The 18,535-nt window shown below is 45.7% G+C and overlaps 1 protein-coding gene across 1 annotated transcript in view; it reads left to right on the top strand.

Annotated features, from left to right (window-relative positions):
* The first annotated feature begins 16,817 nt into the window (after positions 1-16,817).
* The window catches only part of LOC123370497 (SITS-binding protein-like), an 84,112-nt gene continuing 82,394 nt past the window's right edge, over positions 16,818-18,535 (top strand). Inside the window, exon 1 of the mRNA XM_045017119.1 lies at positions 16,818-16,855. The gene's annotated coding sequence lies outside the window, so the exon portion shown is untranslated. The remainder of the gene's footprint in view (positions 16,856-18,535) is intronic.

Genomic DNA, 18,535 nt, shown 5'->3' with positions numbered 1-18,535 from the left:
CCCCTTCATGCTTCGGCCACCATTCCAGAGGACATGCTTCCATGCTGATGATGCTCGTTAAAAAATGTGTTAATTAAATTTGTGACTGAACTCCTTGGGGGAGAATCGTATGTCTCCTGTTCTGTTTTACCTGCATTCTGCCATATATTTCAAGTTATAGCAGTCTCGGATGATGACCCAGCACATGTTCATTTTAAGAACACTTTCACAGCAGATTGGTACCTTCTTTGTGTTTTGTCAAATGTGAGATTTCTAAGGATAGATACAGCACTCAACCCAAATTTTAAGAATCTGAAGTGCTTTCCAAAATCTGAGAGTGACGAAGTGTGGAGCATTCATTCAGAAGTCTTAAAAGAGCAAAACTCCAGTGTGGAAACTACAGAACCTGAACCACCAAAAGAGAAAATCAACTTTCTGCTGGTGGCATCTGATTCAGATGATGAAAATGAATGCATCTGCTTTAGATCGTTATCAAGGAGAACCTGTCATCAGCATGGATGCATGTCTTCTGGAATGGTGGTTGAAGCATGAAGAGATATATGAATCTTTAGTGCATCTTGCACATAAAAATCTTGCGATGCCAGCTACAACAGTGCCATGCGAATGTCTGTTCTCCCTTTCAGGTGACATTGTAAACAAGACGTGGGCAACATTATCTCCTGCAAATTGTAACCAAACCTGACGGGCCGTGTGCCAAAGGTTGCTGATCCCTGATTTATATGATCATTAAATTTTACTGCAAATCCTGCTGTTTGTTTCATAGTTATTATAAATAATTGCTAAGCTACCATGGTGTCTTCTGAAGTTCCCTAAAGTCAAGGGTCACCTTCCAACTATGAAATGGGGTGTCTGGTAGTTATAATATAATAATAATTATAATTATATAGTATATGTGATCCAGCACTGAGAGGTAATACTCAGCAATGCTGTGGCCAGCTTTTTATGCCAGGCTTCCTAGTACCTTTAATTGCACAGCTTTTTATGTCTCCGCATAGAAACTCTCAAAAGTTAGAGATAGAAAAGCTGTGTTCCATCATCTCGTTTCATCCTGCTCCCTACAATATCTTCTGCAGTGATTTGCCCATAGAAGATTTGTGTCCCTTTCCCCCTCACCCTTACTAAAAGATGAGGATGGGGCAGACTTTCCTAGCCCTTCTGCAGAGACCACAAAGTTCAGCCTTCAGAAGGGTCCCCTTCACCTCAGAAGGGGAGGGATAGCTCAGTGGTTTGAGCATTGGCCTGCTAAACCCAGGGTTGTGAGTTCAATCCTTGAGGGGGCCATTTAGGGAACTGGGGTAAAAATCTGTCTGGGGATTGGTCCTGCTTTGAGAAGGGGGTTGGACTAGATGACCTCCTGAGGTCCCTTCCAACCTTGATATAGTCTATGATCCTAAAATACCCAGGGGATTTTTCAAGAGCAGGGTAACTTCATTTTGGTTGCTTTGGACAGAAGAGGAGCCCTCTCCCAAACATTGCTGGAAGCCAGTTGTGCAGTACTGTACCATGGAGGAGAGAAGATGGCTTCCTGATTTCAACTTGTGATCGGGTGATGCCCTGCAGCAGGCGTGACAGCCCTTGTAACTTTATCCTGGCAAGTGCAACCGAAGGTTCTACTTTTATTCCTTTTGTACAGTACGCACCTAATCCTTAGATTGAATTTTACAATGAGAAACACTAAGACCCTGGTGCTTGATTCCCATTTATTTATTTCTAGGAGAAATTGATGAAGCGCAGGGACATCTTGTTCTTTTTTGCTTTATTCCAAGTGAGTCACCAGGCAGGAGGAATTTAAAGCAGCTGAAATCCAACAAATCCACAAGCTCCCTCCCTCAGAAAGGAGCGGGACGTTAGTATAAATTAAGTTATTCCTACTATCCTTCTGATTCATCCTTACTAGGCTTCATTCCAGGGCACCTGTGAACTCCCGCCTCCTTTCTCCTCCCATTGCAGCCTGGCTGCTACATCTTGAGCTGAGGCATTGGTGCCGAGAACACTAACATGGCAAGTTGGAGACAACAAAGAGGCAGCCCTCCAACTTGGAAATGATCATCTAGTACCCACAAGTCTCAAGTGACCTTTAAAAACCAACAGGGATCTACCTCCATGGCATATGCAGTGGTAGTTTTTATGAGCCAGCAGCTCCAAGCTATTTAAAGTGGCCCTATCTAACAGTCACACATGTGCTGCTGTATACTTATGTCACACTAGCTTCAAGCATTACTAAGGGAGAACTGGCCTCTTTTGCTCAGCCCAGCAGTTTGAAAGATCACAGGCATGGGGGCAAGAGGGATGCTAATAAGTGGTGAATATATTGGGAAATAAAGGGTTTTTTTATTATACTTTGGCTTTTTGGAGCTTCTGCTGATACCAGCTTGCTAAGGAAGACATCACATATGACACCACTACCAGCAGCATGGGAGATTAATGACAGCAACTGTAAGCTTGCTTCAAACATGCTAGACTCTAGTACAGTTATCCAGAACTTCACCATCAAATTAAACATACAGGATCCTCAGCTGGTATAAATCAATGGTGTTCTACTAACTTCAGTGGAGCACCACTGATGTACACAAGGTGAGGAACTGGCCTTAAGGGTTTTTGGTTTGTAAATGAAAGCAGGATAGAGACTTTTCCTGAACAATCTAATATATGGTGATATACCTATCTCATAGAACTGGAAGGGACCTTGAAAGGTCATTGAGTCCAGTCCCCTGCCTTCACTAGCAGGCCTAAGTACTGTTCCTGACAGTTTTTTGTGCCCCAGCTCCTTAAATGGCCCCCTCAAGGATTGAGCTTATAACGCTGGGTTTAGCAGGCCAATGCTCAAACCCCTGAGCTATCCCTCCCTCCTCTTGTGCTAGTTCCCATAATGTTAGCATGACAAACTATGTCCCTCATTAGCAATGGCTATCATCTCCAAAATGCTCAATTGTAATTAAATGTGAAATTTTAAATATGCGGCATGGCTGATTCCTGAGGTGGTGCTCTCTCCCTGTGAGTGTTTTGATGGCAGGGTGGCTGTTTCCCTGCAGAAAGAACAACCCTATATGTTAAACAAGTTAGATTAAGGAAGGCAACAGCAGCAAGAAAAAACAAAAGTAATGTCTCAATTAGAAAGCATCAAGTGTATGTCTCCTCTATAATGGGCTTCAGCAACTCCTCATGTTAAGAACAAAATGGCTGCAGTCAGTGGAGAGAGGAAGAGTTCTGAGAAACTTAAAGTCAAGGACACTGAACACAAAAGGCATGATGGAGTCAAGATGCATACATCAAGGTGTACCTTCCAAAATGGTGGCATTTGGGGAAAGCCGGTCATGTGGTAAGAATATAGGATTAGGTAGCAGTACCCCCAACTTCTAACCCGCTACGGTGCTTGCCTCTGGCTGTCTTTATGGGTATGTATAAAATGAATGTGTGGTGGTTAGGAATAACATATGTATATTGTTGTTGTGGGCTCACAGCAGAATTCTTTATATTTATGTTTAAAGCAGGTTTTGTGTCAGGTAGAGGTGCCAGACTCACTGACAGCACCTGTCACCAGAGAGGAGTGCAGCAGAAATGCAAGCAGCCATCAGATACCTCCACCAAGGCACACTCTGACCTAAATGGAACACTTATAAGGGTAAGAGGGGAGTTCAGTCCCTACAGATCGATCAATCCCTGACTTGTCCCTGAAGCCTGTCAGATGTGGTGGGTTCCCCTTCATGAATGCTCATGCCAAGGGGAAAATTTACAGTTGCAGTAATGTAGACCCTCTACATATATTGCTGCCTACCTTGTGGTACAAGGTAATTTTCCAATGGTTTGATCATACAATTGTGTGACCCCAATACATTGTATAAGGGTGGTGGCTTTGTGCTGTGGACATCTGTTGTCCTATTAAGACTGGGGCCACAGGCTAATTTAAGAGGAATAAGCCACTGAACAGCTGTCACTAAAATCTGGGAGTTGTTTTAAACTAACAACCTAGAATAAAAAGGTTCCCTATGCCCTTACCCACCCCCTGAGCCATCCAGTATTAAAATACTCACAGGGGTATTAAAATCCAGTATTAAAATACTCACGGGAGTATTTTAATTGCCCTATAATAATCTGAGGCTCTGTATGGTGTCAGGGTCAGATCCTTTGCTGATATCAATGGACCCAACTCCACTGAAGTCAATGAAATGAGGCCAACTTACACCTGCTGAGAATGTCTCCCATTGTGACTTAAATTCGTCAATGAATTGAATAGCTAAAGAAGTTAAGGCTGCATTGGCTGACCCTGAAACCTCAGAAAGCTGAAGGGAAACTAAGCCCAGCCTCAATCTGTTAACATTAAAAAGGAGATTTAGGAATCAGACACAAAAGAAAATGAAGAAAACCAGGAAAATAAAAGTACCAGCAACTGCTTGTCAGTTTCCCTGTTGTTTCTTGTCCTGGTTTTCCTAGCACTTTCCACTTGCTGGAAAATGAAAGCTATTCAGGGCAGGACTAGAGTTAGCGTATCTGGGTGGGAGGAGGGAGAAGCAAAAGCCAAAGCCCCATAATAAACCAGCTAGAGAAACAGCCTGGGGTTAGGAGAAGAATGATAGGGACCCAGCAGCATAAACCCCCTGGGGGCTGAGGAGATTCACTATGTAACACAGAAAGGGCTACGGGAGAGGCTGAGAGAATCTGCTGGGCAAACATGGGGAAAGCAAGGAGTGCAAGGAAGAGAATTCTTAGCATCCGTTGGGAAGGATTTCCTGCCAGTGTGCCAGCCCATTCCCAGCAGTGAGAGACCAGGGAAGGTGACAGCTGTTGCGGAGATAGGAGAGCAAAGTGAGCACTCACATACTGCAGCAATTCTGGCACCCACAAATGTGACAATAGCCCAGCACTGGGTACTGGTGCCCAAGAAGGGAAAAATACTTTCCCAAAACTATGGGATAGGAATAGATTATAAACCCACCCGTAAGTTATTGGTATTTCTATGGAGACACTTATTGATTTATCTAATAGATTACACATACCAATATAATAAAGAGAATGAGGGGAATCGCAATGCTCAGTAGGGTCACAGACTTAAGGTTGAAGGGGAACATTATGGTATATCTCTTGGAGAAAGAAACAGATGACTCTAGCTAAACCAGAATCTTGAGACGAGGACGGTGGGAATTGTATTACAGACAAGGAAGCAGAAGATATGTCACAATCTTTACAATACAGTGCAAAGGAAAGCCAGGCTAAAAGGATGGTTTCACTACTAATGCCCAAAACCAGACTAAGTTCATTAACAAGGACTCCAAACTTTCTAAAAAGTCTTTATTGAATATGTGGTGATTTCCCCCATTGACAAGCATTAATGTCTTTAATCCATTCTATTAGCGATGGAATCAGATCCTTTCTCCAGTGTCATGTGAGACGCTTTGTATGGGAGTATCCAAAGTGCCATGATGACTTAGGCACACAAATCCCATTGAAAGTCAATGGGACTTGTGCTAAGTCACTCAAGCACTGTTGAAAATCCTACCCTTCATTGCTATTGGCTAGGCTACACTGCTGGACACAGCTCAGGGGGTCTATTGTTAGATAGAGCACAGATTAGACAGATTACACAGGAGCTTTATCTGTAAAATGTTGAAACTGAGGACCAACTTTCTTGGACCACCGTCCAGTTCTGTGATTTGTCCATTTCCACCTTGCTCTGCTCAGGCACGCATGCCTCTCTTTTATTTTTGTCAGTTTGGTGCATTTCTTCTGTTGTGAAACATGTTGTTACTAGGTTTTTTTTTTTTAGAAATTGTGCCTAGATCTTCAAGAATGTGAAGGCCATACCACCAATTGTTCTGTAGACCTATTCTATGTATTAGCTGATCACATATTTCTAAACATTACTCACCAGTTGGCCAAATGCTTTCATTATAGTCAATCACAAAACTCCCATTGGCTCCAAAGGGAGCTGGATCAGGACCCAAGGTAGGAACCACATGGCTCGTGATATTCTAGATCTCATTCTCCACTGCCCTACACCCTGTACAGTCATTGACACCAGTGCAACATGGGTGTAAAATGCTACCATGTAATAATGGTAGTGTTTTTTACACCCATATTGCCCTGGTGTAAACAAATAACACAAGGTGCAGTGTAGTGGAGGACCAGGCCTATTGCATTTAAGTAGCACCTTCCAGCCAAAAGTGCTTTGTAAATCAACATGCAAGTTATATCTGGGGATCATGTAACTTAATCCACAGCTGAACTGCATCACATGGTGAAACAAGGCTCCTATGGCACCTACAGAAATATCAAAAGGTCTAGTAGTTTGTGCTAGACATGTTAGGCCAGTGAGTAATCCTTGAAAGAGAGGACAGACAATGGAAGAGTTGGGATTTTCAACATGCACTGTTTTGCACCTGAACCTACTTACTATGGGCTTAAACCAATATCCACAGAAGTCAATGGGAGTCTTTTTCCATTGATTTGACTGGGCAGGGGGTCATGCCCTAGGCTGAGGGTACGTTGATGTTGTGATGCATCATGGCTTCCAAAATGTGGGCATCGAGTCTATGCATGTTTATCCAATGAGCCGTAGGGCATGGATGCCTAGAGAACATCCAGACAGCTGGTCGAAAAGTATGTGTGCAGAAGGCTAAAAGCCACAAGCAGACTAACGGCCTGAAGCATGGGATAACGTTAAGGAAATAGACAAAGTGGGATATAGTAGACTGTGAAAGAGATGTGTTAATCTTTTATAGAAACCTTGTTCTGGCTGGTTGGCTGTGGGCTAGAGGCAAAAGCCTTTCAAACACGAGCAAAGTAAGAAAAACATCCCATCGCAGAGAGGAGGAGGTTGATTTTTTCCAAGATAAACATGAGACGAAGAGATGGAAGAAAAGGTCGGCCTTGTTTTGAAAAATAGGAGAAGTGCACCAATGTTTTCCCTTCAGTCAGGTCAACGAAAAGCCATTTTTCTTGGCTGTGGAAGGTAAACACTCAAGATCATTTGAGGAAGACTAAACAAGGTGAACTGCAGTTTTGAGCTGCTAGTTCCAAGAAATTGGATCACACTGTGATTTATGACCAGCAAAAAAACTTGTTAAAACCATGCTCAGAGGAAAGACAATTCACAAGAGGGCAGGGTCAAGTTTCCACCCAGTTTAAGTCAGACAGAAGGTTCAAACTGCTTCCCCAAAGATTGTTAATTTGGGAGCACAGATTGAGTTTTTCAAAGCCTGCTAAGGGATTTAGATGCACAATGCATTAAAATTAATAGGGGTGGTACATCTAAATCTCCTATCTGGCTTTGAAAAATCTCAGCTACTGTCTTGACGAGAGGCGAGTACATTGAGACCACCTTGAGAATAACAGATGCAGCAACCCTATTTTCTGCAGAGAATGGGGAATCTTCCCACTTGGATTCAGAGTCAGGCAATATGGAAATGAAACGAGAGACGAAAGAAACTTTCTGTGCAGGCCAGGCCTTGATGTACAGAATAACCATTAAAAGCAGTAATATGAGAGCCTTCTAGGCTAGATAAATATTGAACTGCCCTCAAGATAGTACGTCTCTCTCTGCCTGATTTTTGAAGGACGGCTCGAATTGGGCCAGCCCCCATTCTCACATCCCACTTACTGGTGACCAAAGGCTATTGTGCTTCTAAAGTCCATCTTTCATCCATGAGGAATTGCTTCCTGGAACCCCATCCCTCTTGTATATACGGGCCCACACCCCAAATGCCATAGCAGTCCATCTCCTTGCCACTGCAGGATTCCTCCTTATTGGACACTGAATATCATTTTGTCCACATTAGTTTTAAATATCCCATAGAGAACAAGAGGCTCTACGGGGAGCCTATTCCACAGCCTTCGCTGTTTCACAGTCTTCCCCTGATATTCTGCCTAAATTTCACCCCATTACTCAGGGGCGGCTCTATGTTTTTTGCCACCCCAAGCATGGCAGTTAGGCAGCCTTTGGCGGTGTGCCTGCGGGAGGTCTGCTGGTCACGCGGATTCGGCAGCAGTTCTGCGGGTGATCTGCCGGTCCCGCGCCTTTTCGTCGTACCCACCGCCGAATTGCTGCCGAATCCACAGGACTGGCAGACCTCCTGCAGAAAAGCCGCTGAAGGCTGCCTGACTGCCGCCCTCACGGTGACCGACCCTGCCATTACACCTAGTTATGCCCCAAGTGTATCATGCTAAATAGCTCCTCTCCCTCCTTGCTGTTTACACCCTTTACATACTTCATTGTTTAGCCAATCTTTTTAATCTTATCTCTTAACTCAGTCCCTCCAGTATTCTCCTTGTTTCTGTTCTCTGAACCTCTACACATTTCTCATGTTCTTTCTCATAAGGAATCTATGCAGTATTTGAGCTGAGGGAATGATAATCTATCAGATGTCTCCCACAAGATTCCCTCATTTTAACCAGACCTGAAATAGCATAAAAACTGTGTGTGTGTGTGTGTGTGTGTGTGTAGCATTTTGGAGCTTTCAAATCTGGATCAAGCCCAAACCAAGAAGCACAGAGGTGTGTGGAAACAACAGGGGGGAAAATTAACCAAACTTGTGAACATGAAATATGGCTCAGTTTGAATTTGGGGTGTGGAACCAAGTTGCTCCTTATTTTACCCTGACAATCTTTGGGCTTTGCCATTTCCTACTGATAAACAGAGCGGGGATTTAAAGCTTCTCCAGAGTACACAGACATATACAGGTAGTTGAGGTGTCTTTCTTGTATGAACATTGAACTCATAGATCTTACCATCTTGGGTCATTATTGCTCCTGGGAGCTCCAGCCTTGCTGACAGTCTGATCCAGTTCCCACTGATATCGCTGGAAAACTTGCTACTAGTGAGAGTGGGAGATGAGTAGGGCTCTGAATGTCTGATCCAAAACCAATTGAAGTCAATAGAACGGCTCCCACTGGCTCCAGTGTTACTCTGTATGCGATTCTGAATGCAGTATTTCCTGGGGTATTGCATTGCAGCTTGTAATACTGATTGGCCAGTAGCACTGTGACATCATTGGTACTTGAAATATTATAAAACTAAGACCCTGACGTTCACCTGCTTGGTTCTCCCAAGATGCAGTATGTCAGAAAGACATTGGCATGTCATTTGCATCCTCCTCAATATAATTTAGAGCTTGTGTTAATCCTATTCAGATTAAGGACCATTAATGGAGATTTAAAAAAAATCTTTAACAAAGTATTACAAATATTTTTAGTAATGTATTTGTATATTTTAGCTGAATGAAACTTCTGTTACTCTGAAAAGTGATTTTCTAATAATGGCATTGTGGCTGTGCCACTGTGTCTCAATGTTTTTCAAATCAAATTTTCACAATTTAAAAGTAAAAGGGTTTGCCCTCCTCCCTCCCCCAAAACCAGCCTTACAAGCTCAAAACAGGGGATCTGAAAGTCAAGCTGGGTTTTTTATCTTCTTATAGATTTTAGGCCATTATGATCATCTAGTCCAGGGATTGGCAACCAATGGCATGTGTGCCAAAGACAGCACGCGAGCTGATTTTTAATGGCATGCTGCTGCCTGCCGGGGTCCCGCTCAGCCCGCTGCCAAACCTTGGCAGGCAGCAGCGTGCCATTAAAAATGCTGCCCGATGCAGCCCGCTCTTCTCCATCCCCCGCCTACCGCTCTTTCTGGAGGGGGCAGGGGGCAGAATCAAGCTTGGTCCTGCCGGCTGCTGCTGTAGGGCGGGCTCCGCCGGCAGCCAAGCTTCCCCCTCCTGCACCTCTTCCCCCAGCATGCTGCGTTGAGCCCCACTTCCTCTCCCTCCCTGCCACCGATGGCCCTTGCGAGGGAGGGGAGAAGAGCAGCCCCAACACCCTCGCTGCTCAGACCGGTAAGGAGGAGGGGAAGGGAGGCAGGAGCAGGGTCTTTGGGAAGCGGGGTAGGAGTGGGGCATATCCCTCCAGCCCCCTGCCATGAGCCGCTCAGGGCAGGGGGCTGGGAGCATCCCTCTGATCCCAGCCCACTCACCCCCCAACCCTCTGCCCTGACCCCTGCACCCCCCTTGTACCCCAGTCCCCTGCATCCCCCTCACAACCCCATCCCTGACTCCTATACCCTCCACACATACCCAGCCCCCCCACACCCCATGCACCTCTCACATGCCCCCAGCCCTCTGCCCTGACTCCTGCACCCTCCACACATACCCAGCCCCCCTACACCACCTGCCCTGACTCTTGCACCCCCCCACATCCCCACTCCCCACCCTGAGCACCAAATGGGAGCTGCCCAGGTAAGCGCTCCACACCCAAACCTCCTGCCCCAATCCTGAGCCCCCTTCCTCATTCTAGCTCCTGGCCAGACCCTGCACCCCAACCCCCAGACTGCTCCTTCACCCCCAGCCCTGTGCTCAGTGTATCCCCACCCTCAGCTCAGTGCAGAGAGAGAGAGGAAGAGAATGGGCCAGAACCAGGGAGAAGATACCCACTGTATGTGGGCAGGGCCGGACCCCAGGTTGGCCGCAGGCTGAGCAAGGCCGGCAGCCAGGACCCTGGCTGGCAGGAGCCAGCGGATGGAACCCCAGACTGGCAGTGGGCTGAGCTGCGGGTTTGGGGTACCAGGCCCGCTCAGCCCGCTACCAGTCTGGGGTTCTGGCTGCCGGCCCCTTGCCAGCTGGGGTCTCAGCTGCCGGCCCGTCTCAGCCCGCTGCCAACCTGGGGTTCTGGCCACAGGCCCCGCTCAGCCCGCTGCCAGCCTAGGTGAACAGAACCCTGGCTGGGAGCAGGCTGAGCAGGCTGGCAGCTTAAGATCAGCATTTTAATTTAATTTTAAATGAAGCTTCTTAAACATTTTGAAAACCTTGTTTACTTTACCTACAACAGTAGTTTAGTTATATTATATATAGACTTATGGAGAGAAACCTAAAAAAACGTTAAAATGTTTTACCGGCACGCAAAACCTTAAATTAAAGAGAATAAATGAAGACTCAGCACACCACTTCTGAAAGGTTGCTGACCCCTGATCTAGACTGACCTCTTGCTTAGCCCAGCCTGTAGCGTTTCACCCAGAGATTCCTACATCAAGCTCACAACTGCTGGTTGAGCTATAGCATATCTCTTAGAAAGACATCTAGTCTTTTGAAAAGCAGCAAGCAATGGAGAATCCCTAGGTAAGTGATTCTAGTAGTTAAAAAAAACTGCATCTTGTTTTCAATTTGAAGTTGCTAGTAGTTGGAACTTCTAGTAGTTGGATTTTGTTATGCATGTGTTTGCTAGATTAAAAAGCTCTCTTCTATCAGAGATTGTCTTCCTGTGTAGGTATATCCTTATCACTGAAATAAAGATTCTGCAGACCAAAGTGGGCCTTCAATGACACCTGTGAAGCGTCATTGTCTTCAGATGAGGCCCTCAATTACCTCTATTGCCTTGAGTGGAAATGCACAGATGTAACTGGTATTAAGACAATGGGGTTCCACAGGTGGCCCTGCAAATAGAATTTGGTTAATATGCAAGACAAAAAATCCTAGTTCACTCAGGATAGGTTCTTTCAGGATAACAAGAGAGAATGGTAATAAAATCTTACTTGTCACCAAAATCAGCAGATAGGGCTCTCTGAACACCCCTGCACACAGAGCAGATCCGCTGAGTGGGAAGAGGACACATGTACATACTTACTTTGTATGGTAGAACTACACTGTACGAACATTATTTATACTGTTTGTTGAAAAGTGTTAATGTACTGAATGATAAGAATACAGGTCTGATGAGGACTGAGGAACAATTTAATTACAAACACATCCAGACCACACCCTTCTACACCAGTGGCTCTCAAACTTTTGTACTAGTGACCCATTTCACATAGCAAACCTCTGAGTGCAACCCCCCTTATAAATTAAAAACACTTTTTTATATATTTAACACCATTATAAAGCTGGAGGCAAAGTGGGGCTTGGGGTGGAGGTTGACAGCTCGTGACCCCCCCCATGTAATAACCTCATGACCCCTTGAGGGGTCCCGACCCCCAGTTTGAGAACCCATGTTCTACACAAATACCCCAAACAAAATCACTTCCTTCATCCCTGACTATCATACCAACTTCTGCACAGCACCTGTGCACACTGCAGCACACTGCACACACCATTCACCTACACACCCAGGCTCCACCTTCCTATCATCTGTGCAGCACGCACACATTCAACCTTCATGTGCTTATCTTTATTCCATGCACATCAGAAAACAATCCTCTGGCTCTCAAGGGAGCCAAATAATTTGGGATGTCCTGATTAGAGCTGGTCAAAAAAAAAAGGAATAACAGGGTTTTTTTGGAGGGGGGAGGGAATGGAAATGTCTAAGTATTATTTGTTCTGAAGCAGAACTATTTCTTGGATTTTTGAAAATTGTCCATTTTTTTTAAAAGATGTTGAGAATTTTGCTTTTTTCCCCTTTCGTCATGCTTCGCCCCCCTCCCCCCCACCAATGGAATAGAATGAAGGATTTCCAGCAGGATTCCTTTTTCTTTTTCTCATTTTAAAAAAGCTCAACTTTTTAAAAAGTTAGAGCAGCGGAAGAAAAGTGAAAACAGAGAGAGACATTTGAAAAGGGGTTGTCACAGGGTGGTGGGCTCCTGTGAATGAAGTAGGTCCAGTGCCCCTTATGCCAGGACAGGGGATCCTAGTTTGGCTAATTAAGAGGGCCGGAGCAGCATGTGGAACTATAAAGGATCAGGGAACCTGGGTGCTGAAGAGGAGAGTAGGATGAGGGAGAGAGACTGTGACCAACCGATCAATCAACCTCGTGAGTGAGGGCTGCCAGAATCAGTCGGAAAAGGCAGATGAGAGTTGCTAGAGCCAGAAAGTGTTTCTGGGGGTGAAGGCTGAAGGCAAGGAGAGCAGCAAGGTGGGTTTGTGGCTGACCTCCCTATGCTAGGGCTGGAGAGAGCTGCAGGCAGCAGGAGGAGGAGGAGGAGGAGCAGCTGCTGCCTGCTAGCTCTAAGCTGGGGAGCTGAAGCCAGGGGAGCAATGCAAGGGCTTACCCATTGATGTCTCCACAATGGAGCTATGGGGAACAGTGCACGGGCCCGGAGAGTGAGGGGTGCTCTCCTGTTGAGGAGGTTCTCCTGGCAGAGACGCTGGGGGGTTCCTGCTGGGAAGAGCAGGGCTGCACTCCAGCTAGAAGGATTGGGGTGGCAGTCCTGGCAGAGCAACAAAAGAGGACCAACAAGGAGCTTAGGTGTGGCAGACATGGTATGGAAGGACTACGAGCAGAGAGGCTGGTTGGAGTGCTCGGTGGGATGAGTTGTAAACCCTATATACACTGGGTGTGGGAAATGACTCTGTTTGGGGCTCTTTTTTAAGGGCTGATTTGCATTATGGTTTGTACCCAAGGAAGGGTATTATTGAAGCAAGAAAGCCAGGCATAAAATCCTTGAGTTACTTGAGAAGCAAAACTGAGGCCAGCATGCCTGTCATGCCACGACCTGCCATGGGAGAGTGTTCCAAGCAGAGTCACCCTGGTACAGAGGGTCGAAACTAGCAAACCTCAGCATCAGTCTTTCTGCTGCATTTGGTGGCAGAAGGAGGGGAAACAAATCACTGAAATGTTGAAATTTCTAGTGAACTTTCAAGGAAAAACTAGAAAATATATTTAAAATAAAAAAGGAAGCCTTTTGCAAGAGTGTCCAGTTTAGAGAAAAAGCCTTTGTTCTTGTGCTTGTTGTGCTTTCTGGTTCTTTTGTTTGTTTGACAAAAAGTTTTGCATGAAAAGTATTTCAACCAGCTCTACTCCTGACCATTGCCCTGGAGCCTGAATGTGTCAGGATTTCAGCTTCTACCTGTTGCCAAATCCTTGGCTATTAGGGATACAGGTCCGTCAAGGCCTTGATAGATGAGCAGTGGAGTCTGGGGTTGATCAAACCCAGTCATATTTTTTATACAGACCATCTGAACCCATCTCCTCTCATTCACCTGCTGTGCTCCCAGTGCAGAATGTTGTTTCCCTTGCAAAAGTTGCTAATATCACATGAACCTGAGGCCCTGATCCTGCAAATATATATGCAGATGCCTCCCTTTACTGTCATGAGCAGCTCTACTGTCATCGCCTGCATAATGAGGGCCTAAGACAGGGCCTAGAAATGTTCTACTTTAAGTGTCAGCAGCCATTTCTGGGGAAATAGAGAACCCTAAACTTGGATCTTGGCAGGTAAGTAAAGGAGAAACTGCTAGGAATGAAACTTATTTGTGTGTGTGTGCTACTCTCCACAACCGAACTCAAAGCACAGCCTGCTCTCTAGGAAAGATGTGAAATGGCAGTGACCAGGGGAAGAGAAAGTCTGGAATAGCTTTAGTGCATGTGATAGGTTTAATTCGCAGTCACGTGGTCAGATCAAATGAGAATTTCCCACTGTGGTTGGGTCATAGCTGCTGATGCTTGAGGCTGGATAACTAGGACCTTCTCCTGTGCAGGTATGATAAAGTTGCACTAAGAATGGTCAGCTGAAGAGTAAAAAGGATGCAGAAGGTAGCACAGGAGTAGCCTCTTAATGTGAGTCAGGCCTCTGCTAGGGTCCCTCTGGATTAAGTGATGAGCCTCATTTATCATGACTTAAATATAAAACTAGGTAACTTTATGCCTTTGATTAACCATTTTACCTCCTGTTTTCCTTTCTGCTGACTGGATTCTCTTGCATCAGGTCTGATTGCAACTGCAGGCCATTTCAAATGGATGCTACTGGCTGTATTCTGAGGGAAATAGTGTTCCCTCTCCATGGCTAGCACAGCAATCCCCTCTGAGCTAAAACAGCCAAATGTCTGGCCCCCTACAAGATTGGAGCATTCTACTGGTAGGCACCAAGCAACAATAGCAGCTACCATCCTCAAAATCAGTGCCCTGTCTGGATAGGCAGTGAGCAGCTGGTAGCCTAGTGCTGGCTGAACAAGGGTGAGTCTGGAGGATCTTGCTTGTTCTGGGCCTTGTCTATCTGCAGTTGGGGTTTTTCCCAGACCGACTAGTCATATCTGGCTGGAAGATCAGTCTAGCAGCTCAGGTTTTGTCAATGGCCAAAAATGGCACTTAATTATCTTGAAACTATTTGCAAATTTGTATCCTTTTCTCTAAGGGTGTGTCTACACAGGGGATTTAATCTGAAGCCATTTGATGTGCGTCAGGTAACAGCCGGTGTGGAGTCACACCAATAGCGTGCACGCGGAACGCCTGTTCCGTTTTCAGTTCGCATCATGTGAGCACATGGCGGGATTCTCTGAGGGCGTAGCATTCTCTGGGGGTATCCTGTGGTCCTTTGCATCACTGCTGAACAGCATGCATCCTGGGATTGTTTTCACTATGAATTATGGGAAGCCAGGTGAGTTCCATTGTTTAATTTTAAAATCCCATGTTTTTGCTGTCTCTGCCCCATACTTCCTTTCTGGGCTGGCTCACGCCATTTTTGAATTGCTGTCAGCCAGCATGGACGCAACAATGCTCCACACCATTATGTGGCACCCTCCTTTTCTCACGGACCCTCCTGCAGTAGATCTGTAGCTACATGACTTTTATGCTGGATGGCTGTAAGGTATTTCATTTAAGGACTGTCATTGAAAACCACTCCCGGCTCTTGTAGAGCCCAGCAGCATGATTGTTCAAGGGCATCCACCCACAAGCATCGCTGACACATTGGCTCTGACAGCTGCAGTAGCTGCTTGTTGCTCAGCAAGTGCATTTCAAGATATCACTGGTAGTGTTACGAAGCCTTGGCTAACACAGGACTGCTCTGCCTGAAGGATTGTGTGCTGCCTTGTCTTCTGCTGTGGCTACTAAAATCTGCAGGATGGAACTGCTGGCCACCTGATGGCATAACTTGGTAAGGCCTCTTCCATCAAAAGTCTGTGACTATGGAATCGTCTCTACCTTCATACGTGCAATTCTGCAATATCAGAGCCAAGCTCAAAGCTGAGAGTTTCCTTTTTAATTCAGTGTTTGTGGGAGAGGGGTGGCTATCATTTCTGGAGAGGGAGGGAGTTTGTTTCTCTCTTCTCTGAGGTGTGGTTTATTTGGGATATGTTACTGCGTAAAAAATGTTGGTTTCAGTTATTTTTTGGTTAAGGGGGCCAGTTGGCACTCGGCCCTGCAACCACCAAGTTCTCCCTGTGCCCACACTGACTTATACTAGCTCTTCTTCCTCTCGTGGGCTGGCCCTCATGGGTCCTTTGCTTTTGATTGGATGCTTATTTCTATCTCTCCCCTCTGTATCTGAGGTTACTTTTTCATTGACTCCGCCTTCATTATGGTCTGAAGCCAGTTTCCTTCCTGTAGCTGTGTCCAGCAATCCCTGTCCCCACATTATTGTTCCAGGTACTGTAAACAAAATAAGGTTTATTTGGTGTTGGATTGACAACAAAGAAAAAAAATAAAAAACAATTAAAAATAGCTTACGCTCCATGTCCTAGCCAGATGACCTTCCATTGCTATTGCCTCCTCCGTGAATGGAGAGCCTTTGTTTTATCATCTCTCTGGGGCTGTGTGCCCCGGAGTGAAGTCTTCATTAGCGCACTGAATGCGATCCTCTTCCCTTAGGGCACGTGGGCAGACCATTGCACAATCATCCATTGAAGTCAGTGGGGCTTGATGTCAGCACGGCATTCTGCCTCAGGACTGCAGATTGCAGGATCAGAGTCTGCGCTTAGATGCCAATATGCAATTATAACGGTTTCTCTCCATCTCTGCACATTTTCGTTAGTTTTCCCTTTTCTCTTGATTAGAGCTGTGCGAATGCGGCAAGAAACGTTTCTGTAAATAGGCGTTTGGATTTCAAAATGAACTTGCTTTGACAGCATTTGTGCCCCTTGTGTGCACACCTACAGATTTGTTCATCCGGACCGTGAATTTTTAAACAAATGCTACAGGACGTTTGCAGCCAGCACATATCAAATCCGTAACTGTGAGTATTTGCACTATGCAGAGTTGTGGTAGCCGTGTCAGTCCCAGGATATTAGCTGTAAGGTGGGGGAGGTAAGATCTTTTATTAGACCAACTTCTGTTGGTGAGAGAGAGACGAGCTTTCGACCTACCCAGAGCTCTTCTTTAGGTCAGCTCACCCAGCTTGTCTCTCTAGTATTTGAACTAAACACCTGATTCCAAGAGTTACACTTAGCTAATCAAGGCACAGAAACATACCACATAACATGTATCCATAGGCACCTACTTCCCCTCTGCCTGGTGGGTACTTGACCCCCACCCCGCCTCTGGCCCCACCCCTACCCTGCCTCTGGCCCAATCCCCATTCCACCCCTTCCCCAAAGTCCCCACTATACCCTGCCTTTTCCCACCCCAGCCCAGCTCCCTTCCTGCCCCCATTCCACCCCCTTCCTCCAAGTCCCCACCCCACCCCTGCCCTGCCTCCTCCACCTCCTCCCCTGAGTGGAAAGTCCTAAGCGCCGCCAAACAGCTGTTAGGTGGCGGGAGGGCAGAAAGTGCTGGGAGGGTGGGGGAGGAGTGGGGATGCAGCATGCTGGGGGAGGGAGGAGGAGGCGGCAAGGAGGAGGATCTTGGCTGCTGGTGGGTGCGGAGCACCTGCTAATTTTTCCCCATGGGTACTCCAGCCCCAGAGCACCCACGTAGTCAGCACCTATGCATGTATCCAATCCAAAGAGTGCACAGTGTGAATATACATTGTTCAGTCTCCATGCACTTTTTTTAAAAAAAAATTCCCAGCTAACTTCCATGGCTGCATGTTGGGTATTTCAAAGGAGTTTTGCTCCTTTCAAAGGATTCTTCTGAACCTCTATAAAAGGCTGTTGAATACAGACACTAGCACACTATCATGTGCTATGAAAGCTGTGATTTGCTCACTGGTGGCCACATGGCTAACAAAATCAACCACTTACTTGTAAAATGTGTTGAGATTGACTGATGAAAAGCACTATATCAGAGCTGGGAATTTATTATTTAAATCAAACTGATAGGAAATGGCTTGACCAAAACAATAATATTTGAACCAACCAAATATATTCCAGGCACATCATAAACCATGTAACAACCACAGCCCTTGTCCCAAAGAGCTCAAAAATCTAGGTTAAAATGAAAGAGTGATTTATTGGGCCAGATCCTCGGCAGGTATACATTGGATTAGTTACATTGCAGCCAGTTGAGCTATGATAGTTTGCACCTTCCAAGGATCTGGCCTACAGAGTACAGAACACAGATACAGGATGTGAGGGATGTATGAAAGCTTTGAGTATGAGGCTTTGGCTTCACTGCATATAAAAGGTGTGTGTTTGCACTGAGATCACTAATTTGATGTCAAATCCTAGAGGAGACAAGTCACGGGGAGTTTGATGTAGCTTACCAAAGTCATCCATAGGTGGAAGCTATAAGGTTGACCTTGACTAGCTACAATGAGGTGAAAAATACAATTCCTTGTCTCCGCCTGGATTTTAGACTGTGTTAGATATCTCAATGTAAACACAGTCTTTGCAGGGAAGCCATAGCCCGAGTTTGGAGAGATGAATTACTCATAAAGTAGCGAAGTCATCAAACACTTATTTGATTTTATTTTGTCATCTCTGGCACATCTCCAGCACTCTGTCCACTGTTTAAAGTGTAAAGCACTCCATTAGAA

The sequence above is a fragment of the Mauremys mutica genome, chromosome 4 (genome assembly GCF_020497125.1).
Source record: "Mauremys mutica isolate MM-2020 ecotype Southern chromosome 4, ASM2049712v1, whole genome shotgun sequence".
Classification (NCBI taxonomy): Eukaryota; Metazoa; Chordata; order Testudines; family Geoemydidae; genus Mauremys; species Mauremys mutica.
This window is presented reverse-complemented; position numbering and strand designations above follow the sequence as displayed.